At 42.5% G+C, this 18,766-nt stretch overlaps 1 protein-coding gene and 1 non-coding gene across 2 annotated transcripts in view; both read left to right on the top strand.

Moving 5' to 3' along the window:
* The first annotated feature begins 12,160 nt into the window (after positions 1-12,160).
* UTRN (utrophin) overlaps positions 12,161-18,766 on the top strand; it is a 561,071-nt gene continuing 554,465 nt past the window's right edge. Inside the window, exon 1 of the mRNA XM_032650818.1 lies at positions 12,161-13,071. The gene's annotated coding sequence lies outside the window, so the exon portion shown is untranslated. The remainder of the gene's footprint in view (positions 13,072-18,766) is intronic.
* On the top strand, positions 12,992-13,074 carry TRNAL-UAA. Its single transcript has one exon. It is a non-coding gene; the product is annotated as a tRNA-Leu (tRNA).

Here is an 18,766-nt window from a genome sequence, read left to right as displayed (position 1 = left end):
AAATTGGATGTTCCACTCAAAAAATAGTTAATCAGGAAGCAGCTGTTCTGCTCAATTTGGCAAGTGTTTTCCCCTAATTCTTTCTAAGCTATGAGTCAAAAAGTCCCAGAAGTTCAGCTGTGGAGGCCAGGTCACAATAGACTAAAGGAAAGGGATCAGTTGGCTTTTCCCATATCCTGCCCTGTTTCCCAGAAGCCCTTCCTAGCTCTGACTGTGGTGCCAAGAAGTGGGTGAAATGCTGGCTTTTTCCTTAGGAAAGGGTGCTCCAGTGCCACCAAGAGGTGTTGTAGAGTTGGGTTCACCTGATCCTGTGACGCTCATTTGGCAAACTCTGCAAGTTGACTCTGGGTAAGAAGACTGTGGCAAATGGGCAAATTTCACACACTAATGTCACTTACGTACAAAATGAAAGAACCAATCACAAAGAACAATAGATCCTTCAGGGGCTGAAGGTGGAAATCTTTTAAAGCTATTTTAACATATGCAGTGACTCCTAACTAGCCAAATGCCAAACCCTGCAGTCACAGCCACAGACTATAGGTGGTGACAACTGCAGAAATATCAAAAATAGGAAGGATGCTCACCTAGGATGCATTGTTATCCAGGATAATAAGAGTTAGAATTTATAAAAAGCTGATCAGGGGACTTCCATGGGCGCAGTGGTTAAGAATCCGCCTGCCAATGCAGGGGACCCGGGTTCGAGCCCTGGGCCAGGAAGATCCCACAGGCCACGCGGAGCAACTACGCCCATGTGCCACAACTACTGCGCCTGCTCTCTAGAGCCCACGAGCCACAACTACTGAGCCCACGTGCCACAGCTACTGAAGCCCATGCGCCTAGAGCCCGTGCTCCGCAACAAGAGAAGCCACCGCAATGAGGAGCCCGTGCACCACAACGAAGAGTGGCCCCTGCTCACTGCAACTAGGGAAAGCCCGCGCACAGTAACAGACCCAACTCAGCCATAAATAAATTTTAAAAAAGCCAATCAATAATATGAAAATGTTTGAACTGTGACATCACAAGAGTAAGTTTGTGGCCTTTCAAGATAACTTGTAAAGAGAACAGGGTCCTTCTTGTACCAATGCTTTATAATTAAATGTCATATGAAAATATTTGTCAGGCTCTACAAGTATAAACTTCCTATCTTGACAGGAAACTACTGAATATTATGCATAGGTTAAAAATAATAAAATAGGGTAATGGTAGTCTTGGATTCTCTGTATAAATCCTGCCATTCTATTTTCTACCATCAGACTCCTCTCTTCAAAGTATGCAAGGTATCTCGAACTGCAGCATGCAAGTCACTCATTTGTAATAGTTTGAAATATCCATTTGTAATCAGAGTAACAGTTGACTTGCTTTTGATAGCAGAATTGAAAATCACTGGAATTAATAAAATAGGACTATTAGAAATGGAAAATGAACTGGATCTAGAGTGTAATAACGTCACCATCATATAAATATTGAGCATCTTTATTATCTACATGTGTTATGAAGAATGGACAAGATGTCCTCATACACTAGCAGCTTTGTTGTAAAGATTTTATATATATATACTGGTGAGAAAGAAGACTTTCCAAACGGATGATCCGAGTGGGACTGCATAGGGTGCTTTAATACTAATGATATCCTAAAAAATGAGGAGTGAGAGACAAGTCCCCCAAACTGTCATTTTTTAATTTATTATATTAAATTTATTTATTATTTATTTATTATTAAATATATTAAATTTATTATATTAAATTAATAATTTAATTATTTTATACCCCAATTTAATTGCAACAGCCCTGGCCACTTCTTGGACCTTTTCTGTTTTTCCTAATCTATAGATATATAGATACATTTTCATGGTCCTACAGCAAACTCTTTAGACATAACCCTCTCTCAGTTTCCCAGCATCCCATAACATTCTATAGTGGGTAAAAAGAACAAAGCATGCAAGTTACACATATACATACATATATATAAACACATATGTATATATATTAATAATATATATCCTTATCTCTCTATTTTCAGATAGGCCCAGCTATTTGCATGTGCTCAGTCTCGCTATCCCAAACAGAGATGCACCTAAAGCCATTTAACAGGAACATGCATGGACTGAATGTGTTTCTATGTCAGGATCTTTATACTTCCCCATCGATGTGGTCTCCACTTATATGCCCCTTTTACCTGCGTAGGGTACCCACACTTGGAGATTTGTTCTAAGCCACCATAAATGTATTATGGAACAAGGTAGGAAAAGAATGAAAGAGGGAACGAATACATATCCACACGTACCAAAGCTCACTGGCTGACACTGAGCAGTGCCTCAGTTTTCTAAGTTTTCTTGGAGATAGATACCTCATATCTGTTCTACCCTCATGCCCCCTCTGTTTCTTCGTTTGTTTACTGTGTGAGCACCAATCTGGATCTGACCACACTTTGCTCAATAGTCTTCCCACAGCAAACATGTCCAACCAACATAACAATACCTGTTGGCATAACACTTTTCTTTTTTTTGGCCTCGCCACCAGCTGGTGGGATCTCAGTTCCCCGACCAGGGATCGAACCCGGCCCTGGCAGTGAAAGCCTGGAATCCTAACCACTAGCCCACCAGGGAACTCCCCTACAAGATGCTTTGATTTCATATTTTTATGACGATTCTGTGAAGTAATATTACCATCTTATTTTTTCTAAGAAGTGGAAGCTAAGAATGCAGTGCTGTGCCGGGTGCTGGGCCCAGAGTAGGGGGCAGCGTCCTGGGAGCAGGGTAACGTCTTGGTGAGAGGAAGAGAACTGGGATTGGAGAAAAAGCTACTTGGGGAGAAGCAGATCATCCAAGGGAATGGTCAGTCTGAAAAGGATGCACAGAGAGAGAATGAAGATCTGAGTCATAGGGACTGAAGTGGGCAGAACTGGAGGCAAATTGAGACCAGGATTGCCTGCCACGAGGTAGGGCCAGGAAGACTCTGTACCTTATTAAAGGTACAGACCAAGGTGGGATGCAAAGAAAGTTGTAAAACTTTTTAAGAAGGGATTTTTTTTCCTTTTTATTCTTCCATTCAAATAAAACAGATTATTTTAAAAATTGTGGACAAAATGTGTTGGCTTGGGTTTCAGCTGTACATATTCCTCTCTCACGCGGCATCTAGTGGGGTAATTTATGCAAAATACTTAGCTCCCTGCTTCTAGTCATAAAAGGCTGTGTTTCAGGGTGCTGGCTTTGAGCAACAGTCCTAAACTGTCCTCAATCACTGAGGTCTCTTTTTATGAGGCTCCCCTGAGATGCCTCAGTCCATTTTCCTGAGTAGGTCGGGGCATCCCCTCATCCCCCACACACATACAGACTCCTTAGGGATCCATGATACTCACTCAATACAAAAATGTTCAACTGCAGGTATACTGTGCAGACAAATAACTGGCAAGGCCATTCCTTCTGCTGCAGGAGTTGAAGATCAAGGAGAGATTGGAGGACCCCAAACTGCCCTTTCTTTGAGCTCTGAGCTCGGCTGGGCTGCAAGGCCTCACTCTCTCCCTGTTGAAGCCGTCCTGGCAGACCTACTGTTATGTGCCTCCCAGCTGCCAGCAGCTGGTGCACCAACTCTTTCAAAAGATGGTTTTGGACCAAATCAAGAAGACAATCTCCAGGGGGTAGAGAGGATATACAAGGAATGTCACCCTTAGATAAAAAGAAATTATTTAGCCTGCATGTGGCAAAACAGGAATTTCTTTTGCGGCTAGGAATGTTTAACTAGTTTATTCTTTTGCCCTGCCCTGTGGTTTTCCCTGGTCTAAAGCACCCTTAAAAGGGCATAGATGAGGCAACAGCCTCTCTTCACAATCTTCATCGCACTTGGTAACCTGGTTCATGGAAGAAACCTGTCAAACAAGAAATGTTACCGAGTGGCAAGATGTTAAAACATGCACAGACCCAGGAGAAAGTAAATCTGTCTGGGAAATGAAAGAAAGTGCCTGTTCTTTCAGTGCTGGGACTCATCGGTAGGGGAGCTTCTTGTGTTTGGCATCCTGCCTTGGCGGTTATTAATATATGAAATAACTTTGCAACAAGTGCTCATTTCCAAAAGGAAAGCATAGCTTTCTTAGCATCCCTTCTCACTGATGAGAGTTTCAGTGTTACATGAAAAATGACTGGCAGAACACACTGGGGAATATAAAAATGGTGAAGAGAAATCCTTTCCTTCTTGATAAGAGACAAGAGGCTTAAAATAAATATTTTTGGAAGGAATCATCCAGTGGTGTGAATGAATATGAGAGTTAAAATAAGAAAGAAAGGAAGAAGGAAGGATGACCATCCTAAGGTCAGACAGTAAGATAACTGTGGACACCCAAAAGAGCAGAGTGGGATCAGGGGACAAGCTGGAAATACTGAAAGTAAACTTTCCTGTGAACTAACCTAGTTCATTTTCATCTGTGCACTAACAAGTAGAAATTGTGAACAAATGACTTACTTGGCTGACATGTCAACAGGGACAATGGTTTCAACTAGAAGTTGGTAGGTTATCTTTTTTTTCCCTCTGTGTATGCCCTGTGAGTATAATTTGGTTAAATTATGTACTATGATATTCTATAATATAATTTTGTTTGGGCTTAAATTCAATGTAGTAAGTGGGGTGAAAATTTTGGAAATTTCTCCTAACACCTAAAGGCCTGTATAGATTTCTGATAACTCAGAGCCTTAATATTCACTTGCATATTATTTTCCTTTTACATTTTTGGAAAAAAGAAAAAATGAAAAAATTGTGCCTCATAGTTTGATAAAATATAATTACCACCCCTCTCTTCATCCAACTATTGCATTATTCTTTAACAGTTAATAAAACTGGGAGAGACTGATGCTATTAATTCCATTTAGTCTATTGTTTCTTTGCTTGGTCTGCTTTTTTATTCAGAAGAAAATTTATATGTATATATATGATAAAATGTATACTATATAAATTATATATATATATATTTCCATTTTCAAAATTTTCAAAAAGACTTAAAAACAAAATAGATACTACAGTTTACACCTCAAACAAAAACTCCTGGAATTAAAGGTACACCAGGTAGCAACTGAACAACTGAATTACCTCCTTAAAGTATATTGCCAAAACAAAACAAAACAAAAGGAAATATTCATGCATTCAGATTTATATTACCAACTCCTCTGATTTATTTGACAGGAGAAAGAGGCTGTGATTTGCCAATGTCCACATACCCTGTGTGGGCTTAGTTGACAGTATTTGCCTTCTCTATAGCTACACCTGCATACTACACAGCTATAATAAATCATCAGATGTGGTTAAGGCAACTAAGAAAAAAGGGGAGGAAAATGACTGCTCCCCAGCGCTTGGTAGCACAAAAACACAGAGGTACCTCATCTATTTTTCAGAGTATTGGGTCAGATGAATTAGCCCACACACTGTCATGTGAAATGGCCAAGGAGTCTACCCTTGACTCTTTCTTCTCTGTATCTCCTTTGTGGTTGATCTCATCCACCCCATGGCTTTCCTACCCTATGATGATAATTTCCAAACCTTTGTGGAGAGAAGACTGGTCACTGATGACCCCAGCAGCTCTCTTTGGTTTGCCTGATAAGGAGGAAACATACAGTCTCAACTGTACCCAAGGTACCCAGGTGCTGTCAGCGTCAGTGGGCAACCTCCCTGAGCAGATGGCACCCAAGCTAGACTCCTTTTCTTCTGCTTGCAAGACTCCTCTTATTCTCACCTTTGAAAAGTATTGTTTTTGAGTAGCAGGGGTGAGCTCATGATGAATGCAGCTGGGCACTGCCCAAGCATATCCTGGGATCACTAGACATGACACAGCGTCATCCTGGGGCTGCCCCTCCCCCACCTGTTGTTCCGCCTGCACCGTGGGACACTCAGATGTTTGCCTGAGCCATTCACTCAATAATCTACATCTTTAGCCTAGATTTGTCACCTGAACTGCATACTTTTATATCCTACTGTCTACCTGACCTCTCTTCCTGAATGTCCCGTAGGTTCCTCAAACTCAGCATTCTGTTCTTCCTTTGATGCACCTCCTTCAGTTAATGGAATCATTACCCTCCCAGATAGCTAGAGGCAAAACATGTGAGTCACCTTCATTCAGTTCTATCCTCCTCTCTGTCCACAACCAAATGAAATTAAAGCATTGCTGTTTATACTTTAAAAAAAAAGATGAATATTTGTGGGCTATTGTGTGGTTAATAATGTAATCCAAAATGCACACCAGATACTTGGGCTGTAAAGGCAGTTACAATTTTCTGTCTGGATTTTCCTGATTGACCCAACGAGAAAGCTTCACACATCAGGAATTACGTTTTGATTTACATTTAAGTTTATATAGTCTTCAGTGTGGTTGTTCATTCAATAAACGTCTATTAAGGGCAGAGCTGATATTACTGAACTCTGGTCCAAACTTGCATACATATTTCTTTTACATATGTAAGTTGCCTTGGAACCAGCTTCTTGCAGAGCTGTTGTCCCAGCATAACTTTTAATAGCTTCTCCTTTCACTTTCACAAGTGTCTGAGTTTGGATGATAAACTGTACAGTCATCCAACATATATATGATATTTAATTTGGGCATCCCCTTGTATGACATTTTCTAAGTTCACCCTGCCCTTTAATATCTAGCCAACTGAGTCTGACTCTCCACCCTGAGTGGCTGCAGGAAGACCCTACCTTTTGTTAGATTGTCCCTCTCCTTGTTGTGGAAACTGTGGGGACAGAGATGTGGCCTTTCTTCACTGCCACTTCCTGAGCCCATATTTCTTACTTGCCAAAAACCCAAAGTAGGGCTTCCCTGGTGGCGCTGTGGTTGAGAGTCCGCCTGCCAATGCAGGGAACATGGGTTCGTGCCCCGGCCCGGGAGGATCCCACATGCGGAGCGGCTGGGCCGCTGAGCCTGCGCATCCGGAGCCTGTGCTCCGAAATGGGAGAGGCCACAACAGTGAGAGGCCCGCATAATGCAAAAAAAAAAAAAAAAAAACAATCAAAAAAACCCAAAGTAAAATAAATATCCCTGAAAAAGAATTAAGTATAATAACACACGGAAGAGAGAAAATTAAGAAAAAGTAAACGATTAAAATTTAAATATAAGGGTTAAAATAGAAATGTCATGAAAAGTGAACTATTATAAGATAAAATAACCAGATTTAATTATAAAATAAAAATTAAAAACGACAATATGTAAAATAAAATCAAAACACACAGATTAAGAAAAAAATCTAAACTTAACAAGGAATAAATATAACTTCAGTTGGATGTTATGTAATAATACTTTTAAAGGCAATGCAAATAAAGACAAAGTAAGGAAAATAAGATAGAGGCAGAACACTTAAAGAATAAATAACTATAGGGGTAAGACAGGAATAAAGACACAAACCTACTAGAGAATGGACTTGAGGATATGGGGAGGGGGAAGGGTAAGCTGTGACAAAGCGAGAGAGAGAGACATGGACACATATACACTACCAAACGTAAGGTAGATAGCTAGTGGGAAGCAGCCGCATAGCACAGGGAGATCAGCTCGGTGCTTTGTGATGGCCTGGAGGGGTGGGATAGGGAGCGGGGGAGGGAGGGAGATGCAAGAGGGAAGAGATATGGGAATATATGTATATGTATAACTGATTCACTTTGTTAAAAAGCAGAAACTAACACACCATTGTAAAGCAATTATAAAAAAATAAAGAACTAAAACAGAAATGGGGAAAATTAGGTAAAATGAGGTAACATGTAAAGTGTTTCTCACGGTAAAGTGATGCTAACACACTGCTCTATAAAACAAAATTTGTCTTTAGTGAAATTGGAAAACAAAAGATGAGGGGGAAGGGAGGAGAGAGTAAAGAGCCCTTTTGAAAGCAGGCTAGGAGTCCTTTGCAAAATTCCCACTGGACTTCTCTGTAGTTGAGCCCTGAATTGCTGGGAGATGGAAGGCACCAGGCAATACAAACCTCCGTCACCCGAACCTTGTCCCATGTCCCAGCAACCCTGCTTCCCTTTGTGATATCTCCGGCCCAGAGCTGTCTGAAAGAGCCTCACCACAATTTCAGCAGAGTCAGGGTTGGTTGACCTCACACTCGCTCAGCCATCAACTCTGTGCTTTGGAACCCAGAAGAATTGCACACTCAGGCACCTGAAAGTGCCTGGAAAGTATTTCGTAATCCCCAATGTAGGCAACAGAATGCTTCTCGTTTTCACCTTCAGATGAGAAAATATGTCCTAGTGTTGACGCTGCTTGGTGATAATGTTACCGACCTTGGACTCTTTAATCAATAGAAACTGGTAAGAGGCCAGACAAGAAATTCAGGCAAGGCTTTACCGGGACTCATGCTGCAGCAGGAGGGAGAGAAAACAAGTAACAGTTTCCCTTGCCCACTCGCTGAGGGGGCGTGGTAAGCTGGTTCCTTATATGGGAGGATAGGGGTGGGCCCCGCGGTTAGGTGGAGGGGTGACTTAGGTGGTCTGCCCACCCCCTTGGCGGTGCTGTGTGCAGGGTTCATGCGCAATACCCTGCTTTTGCTCCCGGCTCTTCGAAAGTGGCAGTTGGGTTTTTGGTCTTTTCGTATCTTGTTGTTCATAATTTGCCCCAGCTGCGCATGTACGCAGTTATTTTAAGTCCCTTATAGTTTCTTTGTATCCTGTTCCTCAAGGAGATGTTTGTCCAGGTGCAACCACTGCAGCAAAGGGTCCCAGGTCCCAGGTGCCAGCCTGTCTCAATGATACTCTGAAAATCTATGATACGGCCATATTTCTTCACTGTTGAGATACGGAGGGGGTTTAAAAGTAACCTGGAAGTTGAAGGGTTTAACTGATGTTGAAATAAAAGGGTGTTAGGATGAAATTAGCAAGTGAGAGATTTCTAGTAAAGTGAAAGTGAAGAGTCTATCAAAGACGAGACACACCTGAAGAGAAGGCAGCTTCAGGGTTCCACGCAATCATTTGTATATTTATTTAAATACAGAAAGACAGCAAGTGCACCCTCGGGAGATAAGCTTACTTAGGGGAAAAAAAGGTAAATGATAAGAAATCAAGCCAGTAATGGGGACTCAGTCAAGGAAGCAACCTTTGTGGAATACTGTAGAACCCTTCACCCACTCTACACATACTGTCTGAGCCCTTAGGAAATGTTTCCTCAGAAACCTACCATGAAAACAGGGCCATTAAAACCCGAGCATGCCTCACAATCACCCAGTTCTGAGACACACATTCAGGAAGTTGGGGTAGGGCCTGAGAATTTGCATTTCCAACAAGTTCCCAGGTGATCCGGATGCTTTGAGAACCACTGGTATATATTTCAAGACGTGTTAATTATCCCATACCTCAGGCACATGGGAGGTAGATAGTCTCTGGCTAGCTCTGGCTCATAACGGTCTCTAAGGGCAGTTTCCTTCAAGCCCATCCTTCTGGCATCTTTGGGTGTTAGCTCCTTATCCATTGGCTTGTCGCCTTGTAGTCACAGGATGCTAACACAGCTCCAAGAACTTCATTTCACACCAGCTCATTGAAGGCAGGAAGACAAAGGGAAGGAATAGCACAAGCTTTCACTTTCCAAGACTCTTTTGATGCGCAGGCCTCTCACTGTTGTGGCCTCTCCCGCTGTGGAGCACAGGCTCCGGATGCGCAGGCTCAGCGGCCATGGCTCACGGGCCTAGCTGCTCTGCGGCACGTGGGATCGGGGCACGAACCCGCGTCCCCTGCATCGTCAGGTGGACTCTCAACCACTGCGCCACCAGGGAAGCCCCTTCCTAAGTTTTGTACACTCATGTTTGCAGGTAAGTGTAACTTAATACTCATTTCACTTTACAATTCTATGTGTGGTGGGAAGGTAGGGTTTATGCTGGGCCTTGGAGGAGAGTTGGGCAGAAAGAATCAGGAGGAGAGAGACAGAAAATGGCTTAGCATCTCTAAGGGACAAGGGGTCCCAATTCAGTATAACTGGAATGACAGGGGTTCTGGAAAGGGGTTATGCATTCTACTTTATTCACTTCTATATTGTTTGAACTTCATACAACTTTCACAGTTTGAATGTCTTTTAGTAAAGATATTTTCATTGTGAAAAGATAAAGAGAATAGTAGAAGCCACACAGCAGAGGATTCTGGGAAAAAGTGAAAGTAAATGAGTGGACTTGGAAAGTTTGGGCAACTCCATTCAAGAGTTTGGAAACAAATCAAAGAAGGAAAGTTCAATGATAGCAAAAGGGTCAGCAGGGTCTTTGTTTTGGGCTATCATTAATTGATTAAAGTGCAACAAATATCTCGTGTGTGTGTGTGTGTGTGTAAGTTTTCATTTCTCTGGGATAAATGCTCATGAGTGCAATTGCTGGGTCCTATGGTAGTTGTATGTTTGTTTCTTTTAAGAAATGCCAAATTTTGTGCAGAGTGGTCATACCATTTTATACTCCTACCAATCATGTAAAAGTGATCTAGTTTGTCCCCCATTATCTTAGGCAATTGGTGTTGCCATCAGCAGGGTCTTTTAAGATACATGTATGGAAACAAAATATATGCCTGTGAATACATTGTCAAAGCTAGAGTTACCACTTCTGGCTAGTTTGCCTATTAGTTATCTATAGCTGCATAAAAATAACACACAAATATTTACCTTATGTAGTTTCTGAGGGTCAGGAAATCAAGGTTTCGCTAGGTGGTTCTGATTCAGGGTCTCTCAAGAGGTTGTAGTCAAGATATTGGCCAGGGCTATAGTCAGCCGAAGGCTTGACTGGGCTGAGGCCTCAGTTCCTTGCTGGCTGCTCTTCCCCACATGGGCCTCTCAAAAGGTTGCTCCGGACATGGCAGCTGGTTTCCTCCAGAGGGAATCATCCAACAGAGAGAAACCAAGTTGATAGCAGCAGTGTCTTTTGATGACCTACTCTCCGAGGTTGCATACTGTCTCTTCTGTTTTATTCTACTCCTTAGAAACAAGATCCAGCCCACACTGAAGGAGAAGGGAATTAGGCTCTACGTCTTGAAGGGAGTATCAAAGCAGTTCTAGAATTTTTTTTTTTTTTTTTTTTTTTGCGGTACGTGGGCCTCTCACTGTTGTGGCCTCTCCCGTTGCGGAGCACAGGCTCCGGACGCACAGGCTCAGCGGCCATGGCTCACGGGCCCAGCCGCTCTGCGGCATGTGGGATTTTCCCGGACTGCGGCACGAACCCGTGTCCCCTGCATCGGCAGGCGGACTCTCAACCACTGCGCCACCAGGGAAGCCCTAGACCTATTTTTTAAACCACTATAGAATGCATAAAGAATATCATGGCTTAAATAAACACACACGCAGTGAGAAATAGTGTAAGTAGAGGGAAACATTTCCCCATAAGAAGTATGTCAAATGCAATTTCCTGAAATTCCAATGTTATAAAATCTATCCTAATATTGTCATTTGCTCTCTAATATTGTCAGTTATAACAAGTGTCACTGCACCCTGCCTTTCACATTTTGTTCTAACATTCAAGTGGATATTTGTCATGCCTCGCAGTTGCCAGCATCTTTTGAACACTCTTCTGACGTTTGGGGAATTTCCTCCATTTTGAGGCCTGCTTCCTAAGGCATAAGCCAGAACTTAGCCTCCGAGATGGAGATGGTGAGTTAGTGGGTGGTAATCCTGTGTCATCATCACACCAACGTCTCTAGACCCTGGCAAGAGTCCAAGTTCCCCTTCTTCTCAGCAGGGCAGGGCCAGGCCGGAGGAAATGCTCGATCGCTGTTCTTGACTGCACGCTCCTGGAGGGCCAGGCCTCATGTTCAGCGGGAGGGATAGTGCTGAGGCCGGAATGTAGATGCAGGCCACTGTTCCCTCACTATGTTAAGTGGCAAAGCGGGTAGGGGACGATTCCATCCACTACTATCCGGGCGAGCTCCCTCAGGGGCGGTCATGTTCTTGGCTGGAACTCAGAGAACCAGGGCAGCAGGCTGGGCGAAGGCCTCCACAGGTCAGGGCAGTGTTCCCAGGGATCACAGGCGTCCAGGAGGTGGCAGGGCAATGGGTTTCTCACAGTGTGACCCAGTGGGTGAGGAGCCAGTTGGTGACGTGAATGCGTACAGTCTCCTGGATGACGTAAATTCTCAGTCAAAGCTGCCTGCACTGTCTCAAAAAGGGCGTGGCTGCCGGACGGTGCCTCAGTCCCCAGGCTCCCTGACGCTCCAGAACACAGAAGCCTTGGCTCTGTGGTGGCTTCCGGGTCCTCTGTGGTGGAGAATGGAGCGAAAGCCCTGGAAAAGGAAGTCAACTGAGAGGACGAACTGAAATCTCTTGTGCACAGGCAGGAAGGAGGGCGCTGCAGAACAGTTAAGATACGAGAACATAAACATCTAGGTGCAAGGGAGGGTCTGGGAGCAGAGAGGAGGTCCCCGGCCCTGCGTCTGAAGCGTGCCCGAAGCCAGTCGGGAGGGCGAATTGTGCCGCGCTCCCTGCACGTGGCTCCGCAGTATAGACACGGGTCGCTACAACACTCCCTGCCCGTGTGACTTGTTGAGAAGAAAAGCGGCCCATAGGGACGGGCGTCCAAGAACTCTGCTGCTGCCCATGCAACTCATTCCTTGAAGTTTATTCTACCTGGAATGAAACAAACCAAAAAACAAACTAAACGCCACTCTCTGGGCTCCGTCCCAGCACCGCCACCACTCCCGGGCGCCTCCTAAAATGTGCTGCTAGGAAATCAGAGGTTTACGAGCGTGTTTGTTTCCCGCGCCCGCCCACCTCGAAACCGAAAGTAGAGTGGCTGGGCCAGAGTTCCGCCTAAGCGACCGGAGGGTCGCCGCCGCCGCCGCCGAAAGCGCGCCGAGCTCGGCTGCAGTTGCCCTGGCGGCCGCGGCGGGCCAGGGGCAACAGTGAGCTGCGGCGGCGTTAAAAGGAGGCTCCGACTGGCAGGTAGCTCCATCTCGGGCTGGGAAAACTAAGGGAGCGGCGGCGAATGGCCCCCGACCTTCTTAAGGGCGGGCGCGAGGAGGACGGTGCAGTACGACTTGTAGGAAGAGCGAAGAGGAGATCGTGCGCCTGCACCAGGATGGCCGAGTGGTTAAGGCGTTGGACTTAAGATCCAATGGACATATGTCCGCGTGGGTTCGAACCCCACTCCTGGTAGATAGTTTTCCTCTTCTCTCATTAAAAAATTAATTTATTTTTAAAATGTAAATTTCACCGAGCAAACCACGTCTTGTACTCAGGAATTCTGACTCCTGACTGAGAGAGGCGCAAGCCCGACAAGACGCGGCCCCGCCTCCCACAGGCCAGAGGCGACTCAACGAGAGGGCTGGGCGTGGGGCGCCGGCGCTGTTCCCCGGGCCAGGACGGGCGGTGGGGTGGGCGTCGCTGCCGGTCAACGGCTTCGCGGGGCTCAGGTGGGATTGGGACTCCGGCCGCGCCGCGGGGATCAGTTCTCTCGCTTGCAGGGAGGCAGCTAGCTGGGCAGGAAGGGCGCTTGTGATACAGCATCGTAGTTAGAAAAGTGCCTGTGCAGAAAAGTCAAAAGTTCATCTCTACCTTTTCCTAGTTTTTCGCCAAAATTAATTGTATGCACACAATTCTTCCGTTAAATCCATGAAGGCGGAGACAGTATGCATCATAGCTACAAAATGGACTCTAATTGGTAATCGGCTAAGAATTTTAAAATACGAACGGCGCGGTCTGCTTTTTGTTTTTTAAATACTTTTAAAAAGTGAAAGTAATCTAAAATCTGGGGGGGGGGGGGACGTTGCAAGTACAGTGGAAAGAATTTTTTTTTTCAAATCATTTGAGAGTAAGGTACCAAATAGATACTCCAGTACAACCGTTAAAATCAGGGAATTAACGTTGATAATTTACTACCATCTAATCCCCAGGCCCCATTTAATCACCAGCGGTCCTTTAAAGTAAAAGTCTCCTGTTCAGAATAATGCATTGCATTTACTTGTCACATTGCCTTAAGCTTCTGCAATCTAGCACGATTCCTCAGTCTCTCCTGACTTTCATGATCTTGAAACTTCTGAAGATGACAGGCTCGTCTTTCTGTAGAACATCCGTTTGTCAGTTTGGGTTTGTCTAATGTTTCCTCTTGATTAGATTCAGGTTATGCTTATAAATAAAGCAGGGCTATCCTGGAAGTGACATTGTGTTTGCATTGTAGTCTCTCAGGTGGCATGGTTTTGGTCTGTCCTGTTACTGATCTTAACTTAGTTCACTTGATAAGGTTTTTCTGCCAGTTTTCTCCACTATAGTTCACCCTTTGTGATTAATGCATATTTTGAGGGGAAGTGCTTTGAAGTTATGTAAATATCCCATTACTCATCAAACTTTCCATTTTATTCAATTATTATGGAAAAAAGCATGTAAGTATGTACCCATGGTGTCCTATTTTAATTAATGGTTACAATCCATTTTATAATTATTACTTTTCATGCTGAAAGTGTCCCAGATTCGGTCAGTGGGAGTCTATTCAAGGCTGACTTTTGACATGTCTTCATTTTTTAGCACTTCCTTACTTCCTAGTCCAAGATATTCCATGCTTACCTTGTACACCTCCTGACCCAGACAATGTAGAATCAGACATTTTGAAAAGAACCCCAGTTTCCTTTAGTGGAGAATGCTAGTTAGGAAGCAAGATCTCAGTACTAGGTGTGCTCATTGCTTTTGATGTGTTACTGTTCCCAGGCCCTCTCAGTAGAGAGAATCAGGGAGTATATGTGTCTGTGTGTGTGTCCACACCTATATTTATCTATATATATATCTATTTAGATTTGGGAGTTCCTACCAATACTCTAATTCTGATCCAACACTGTAAATTTTGTTCTAGTTTTTCTATCCATATTTGTAATTCTCAAAATTGCCCCCCGTCCCCTGCCCCAGTGTAACATCTACCTTGCTTGGGCCCATCTAATGGATTTAGAATTAAATTGTTCAAGAAGAAGGGAAGAGGAAAAGAGAGTGTCTAAACCGTTTAGAAATAAGCATCCTGCCAGCACTGAGAACTGGCTATGCGTCAGTCGCTGCTAGACATTTGAGATGTGCAGATAAATAAGCCAGCCTCTCCTTCAAGGAGCTTAGATGGTGAGAGACAGAGATTTTAGTAAACCACATTTATAATGAGGAAATATAAATTATGCCCAAGGTGCTAAAGGAGAAGTTCCAAAAGCCCTAACTCTTTCCCAGAGAGTCAGCTTTAGTTGAGAACTGAAGGAAGAGGGGTGGGGTTCAGGGAGAGGCAGGGAAGAGAGGGAGAGGGATACAGGTGGGGGAAAACATCTTGAAACCATGCTAAGTATGGTGCCTGGAGTCCACTGAAGGATCCAAAACAAGAAGCAACGTGATTAGTGTTACATTTGAAAGTATATCTATTGATGTAGAAACTCGGTCGGTCCGTATATGCTCAGGACAGGGGGGCATGTTGAATTGGCAGAAAATATTTTTTAGGGGAAAATTATCTAATTCAGTCAACAGCCAGTTAGACTGAGTACAGTCTATTTCTCTCTTCCTCCTTAAAAGCTGAGCAAGGGGAAGAACAATATTGACTTAACAATAATAAATTAAGTCCCTAAATTGATCTATAAATAAGAGTGTGGATTTATAAGCATATTTTAAGTTATTCAAAATGGATTTTTTTCTGTTGGACTTCATGCAGAACTCTGTAGGAAAAGTATTCCCAATACAAGAACAACATTGACTTCAACAATATTGAAGCTTTCCCAGTCTGAACGCAGGGACTCTTGCTAATTTATTTGTATTAATATGTTCAAGTGCAAATACGGAACAATACTTCCAAGAATAGGCAGAGTAGTTAGATTTTTACTTTGTTCCTTTAAAACTATATTGTAAATCAAGCTTCTAGTCAGTAATAACCAGCTACTGTGCTATAACAGAGATGGTAAAAGACCAGCTAGTATTCTTGTGCTTGTTAAAATTCTGACACACAGATCACTGAGATGCCACAAAGAGGGGTGAAATGATGTCTGAAAGCTGCTGGTCTGGAAACAAGAAAATCTATCAGATGGATCCTAGGGCACTGAATCACAAGTTTTTGATTGATCAATATGTATGGCCTATTTAACTGCAATCTTCACATGCCAATTTAGATGGAATCTTTTGCTTTACTATATCCTACTCTATAAAGTGTTCTATTATTGATTTCCTCTAACTAGCAGGATTCTGTAAGTGAATTTCAATTTAGTGCGGCAAACTTTAAGAATATGATTCAGTTTACGAAGTACATATCACAAGGTCACTCAGTAGGAAGAACCCAGGCTTTTGGGTCAGACAGACTTATCAGCTTTCCCAGGTTATCAGCCTTCTTTCTTCATTTGCAAATAGGAAAATAAAATTTACCTCCACAAAGTGGTTGTGAGGCTGTAATACTCTTCTCACAAAAGTGGGTGTTTCGTAACTGAGTTCGCTTCCCTTTTCAGGAGCCATCATTTGTGGGAAGTACAGTAGAACTGCACTGTGCAAGTAGGAAGAAATCTTACCTTGCATGTATAGACCGCTTTGCAGTTTTCCAAAACACTTATACATTCATCTCCTCCTTTGACAGACAATATCATACACCCAAACCCATTGTACCTAGGTGGTAGGTACAATTAGGCACAATTTTCCTTAATAAATTTAAAGAGTAATATTTTCTTTCATCCAAAATTACATAGATAGAGCTAGAGGATATTAGTAGTTCTTAAAAATGGAAACCCTGTCCTAAAATGTAGCAGAATTTTTTCTTTTCCTTGAGAAGTAGACCTGTTATATTAGACCCTTTTTTTTCATTCTTAAAATATTTTGAATTTGAATTTGAATCATTTGTAAGTATACCACCACTAAGCTTAGAATGATTTTCCAATGATTATTTTAACAATAATAAATTAAGTCCCTAAATTGATCTATAAATAAGAGTGTGGATTTATAAGCATATTTTAAGTTATTCAAAATGGATTTTTTCTGTTGGATTTCATGCAGAACTCTGTAGGAAAAGTATTGCCAATACATATAAATAGTGACACCTACTGGTTAAATTGAGGCAAATTTGTTTGCTAAATTCTGTCTGCCTTATTCTGACTGTAAAATCCTGATGGCTATTCCACAGTTACTGTGTTTAGGAGCACATTAAGGCTATGTGTAATCCAGCCAGTAAATTGACCTTTGTTTTCTCTCTTTCAGTCATTAATGATAAATCTGCCATTGAAAGGAATCTCAAATCACTGACAGCACTTGCGTGAGCTGTTATTTTAATTGTATGAACAGGGCTTTTATCTCATAGCCATCATCTGTGTTTCTTTTAATATAATATATTTTATTCAAACTCCCAAACTCACTATGAAGTTGAAGAGAAATAGGGATTTGGATTAGTTATCAGCTTTACAGAAGTCATGTCCAATTTTAGAAATCTTGAACAAGAAGCTTTCTTTGTCCTTAGTAGCAAGTGGGAATTTGGGGATCTTAATTATTCCCTTTGTTTCACATTTTGCTTTTAAATACAATTGCAGCTATTTAATGAACAAATTAATTGCATGTCACACATTTGCTAATTGTTCAAATGATATAAATGATAATGCCCCAAGTTTTAATGAGTGTGTTCAGTTACAAAGATGCCATGTAAGAATCAGGAACATAATTCCAGGTCCCTTGCATCCACTCTATTACTGGATAGAGATGCATTATGAACCACCCGGTTCATTTGTGAACCACCTGGTTTCATTTTTATCCACACAGGTTTTGATGTCTCTTGAACAACTTATCAGAGTGCTTGGCAGAGAAGCAATGATTGCACGGGTCCTTACTGAAGTGAGATGGAAACTGCCTAGCAGAGTGTCTCTATACATTGTATGCACTATATAAATACTTGTTGAATAAATGAACAACGTTGAAGTCCACTGAGTATATTTCACAGTTCATTCTATTTATTGTACACAAATTAATCTTCATTTAGGATATGTGTTTTAAAGTGTACTCAGGATTTGTTTTAATCAGGTATGGTAAGACACTCAGATACAGAAATGACTGTCATGAAGGAAGAATTTTTTTATACTCACAGATTCCCTGGAAACAAGAGCCACGGCACACCATGCAGGGCCACATAGGGAAGAATTAGGGTCAGTCAGGAGGCAGAGGGAGCAAGGAGAAAGCATGGGCAAGAACTTTTATTGTGGTTTTCACAGGAAGGAATGGGTAAAGCAGGGTAAACAGTCTTAGGATTGGCTACTTTGAATAATTTCAGGGGGCTCTGGAGTGTAGGGGCTGCCCTGAGTATTCTGGTACTTCTAGGAATTATCTAACCCTGGGAGAAGGAGTCCCTCCCTGGTCAGCAAGGCCCCAGATGTCAGAGCATCAAGAATACAGAAAGTAAGAAAGTATAGGTAGTATGGTATGGGTTCAGGCATGCTCACTTTTTTTTCCCTTCTCTTCCTCCTTCAGCTAAGGTAGACCTTACTCATTAGGAGAATCAAGATTCAGAAGCCCAAAGAGACAAACACTTAAGTAGTTTTTGAATCATTTCTATCTGGATAAACTATATAATATACCTGTGCAATTCAAGTCTCAAATTTATCTTTCGGTTTAGGTTGTATTTTCCGTCATTTTATTCATTACTATAGTGTAATGAGGCTAGCAGTTCTGAATAAGGTAACTTTTTAAATTGCATTGGAAAGATGGATTACTAAAAACAGTGTTGCCTATTCATCTCAATTCCACAATCTCCTTTAAATATGAACATAGGAGTATGTGTATTTGTAAAATATGCAGTGTAGGTCCTAAGTGGCAACATAGAACTGCAATTAGGAGTCAGATGGCCCAAGTTTTTTTTTTAATATATAAGTTTCAG

This window comes from Phocoena sinus, chromosome 12, assembly GCF_008692025.1.
Source record: "Phocoena sinus isolate mPhoSin1 chromosome 12, mPhoSin1.pri, whole genome shotgun sequence".
In the NCBI taxonomy this organism is placed as follows: domain Eukaryota; kingdom Metazoa; phylum Chordata; class Mammalia; order Artiodactyla; family Phocoenidae; genus Phocoena; species Phocoena sinus.
This window is presented reverse-complemented; position numbering and strand designations above follow the sequence as displayed.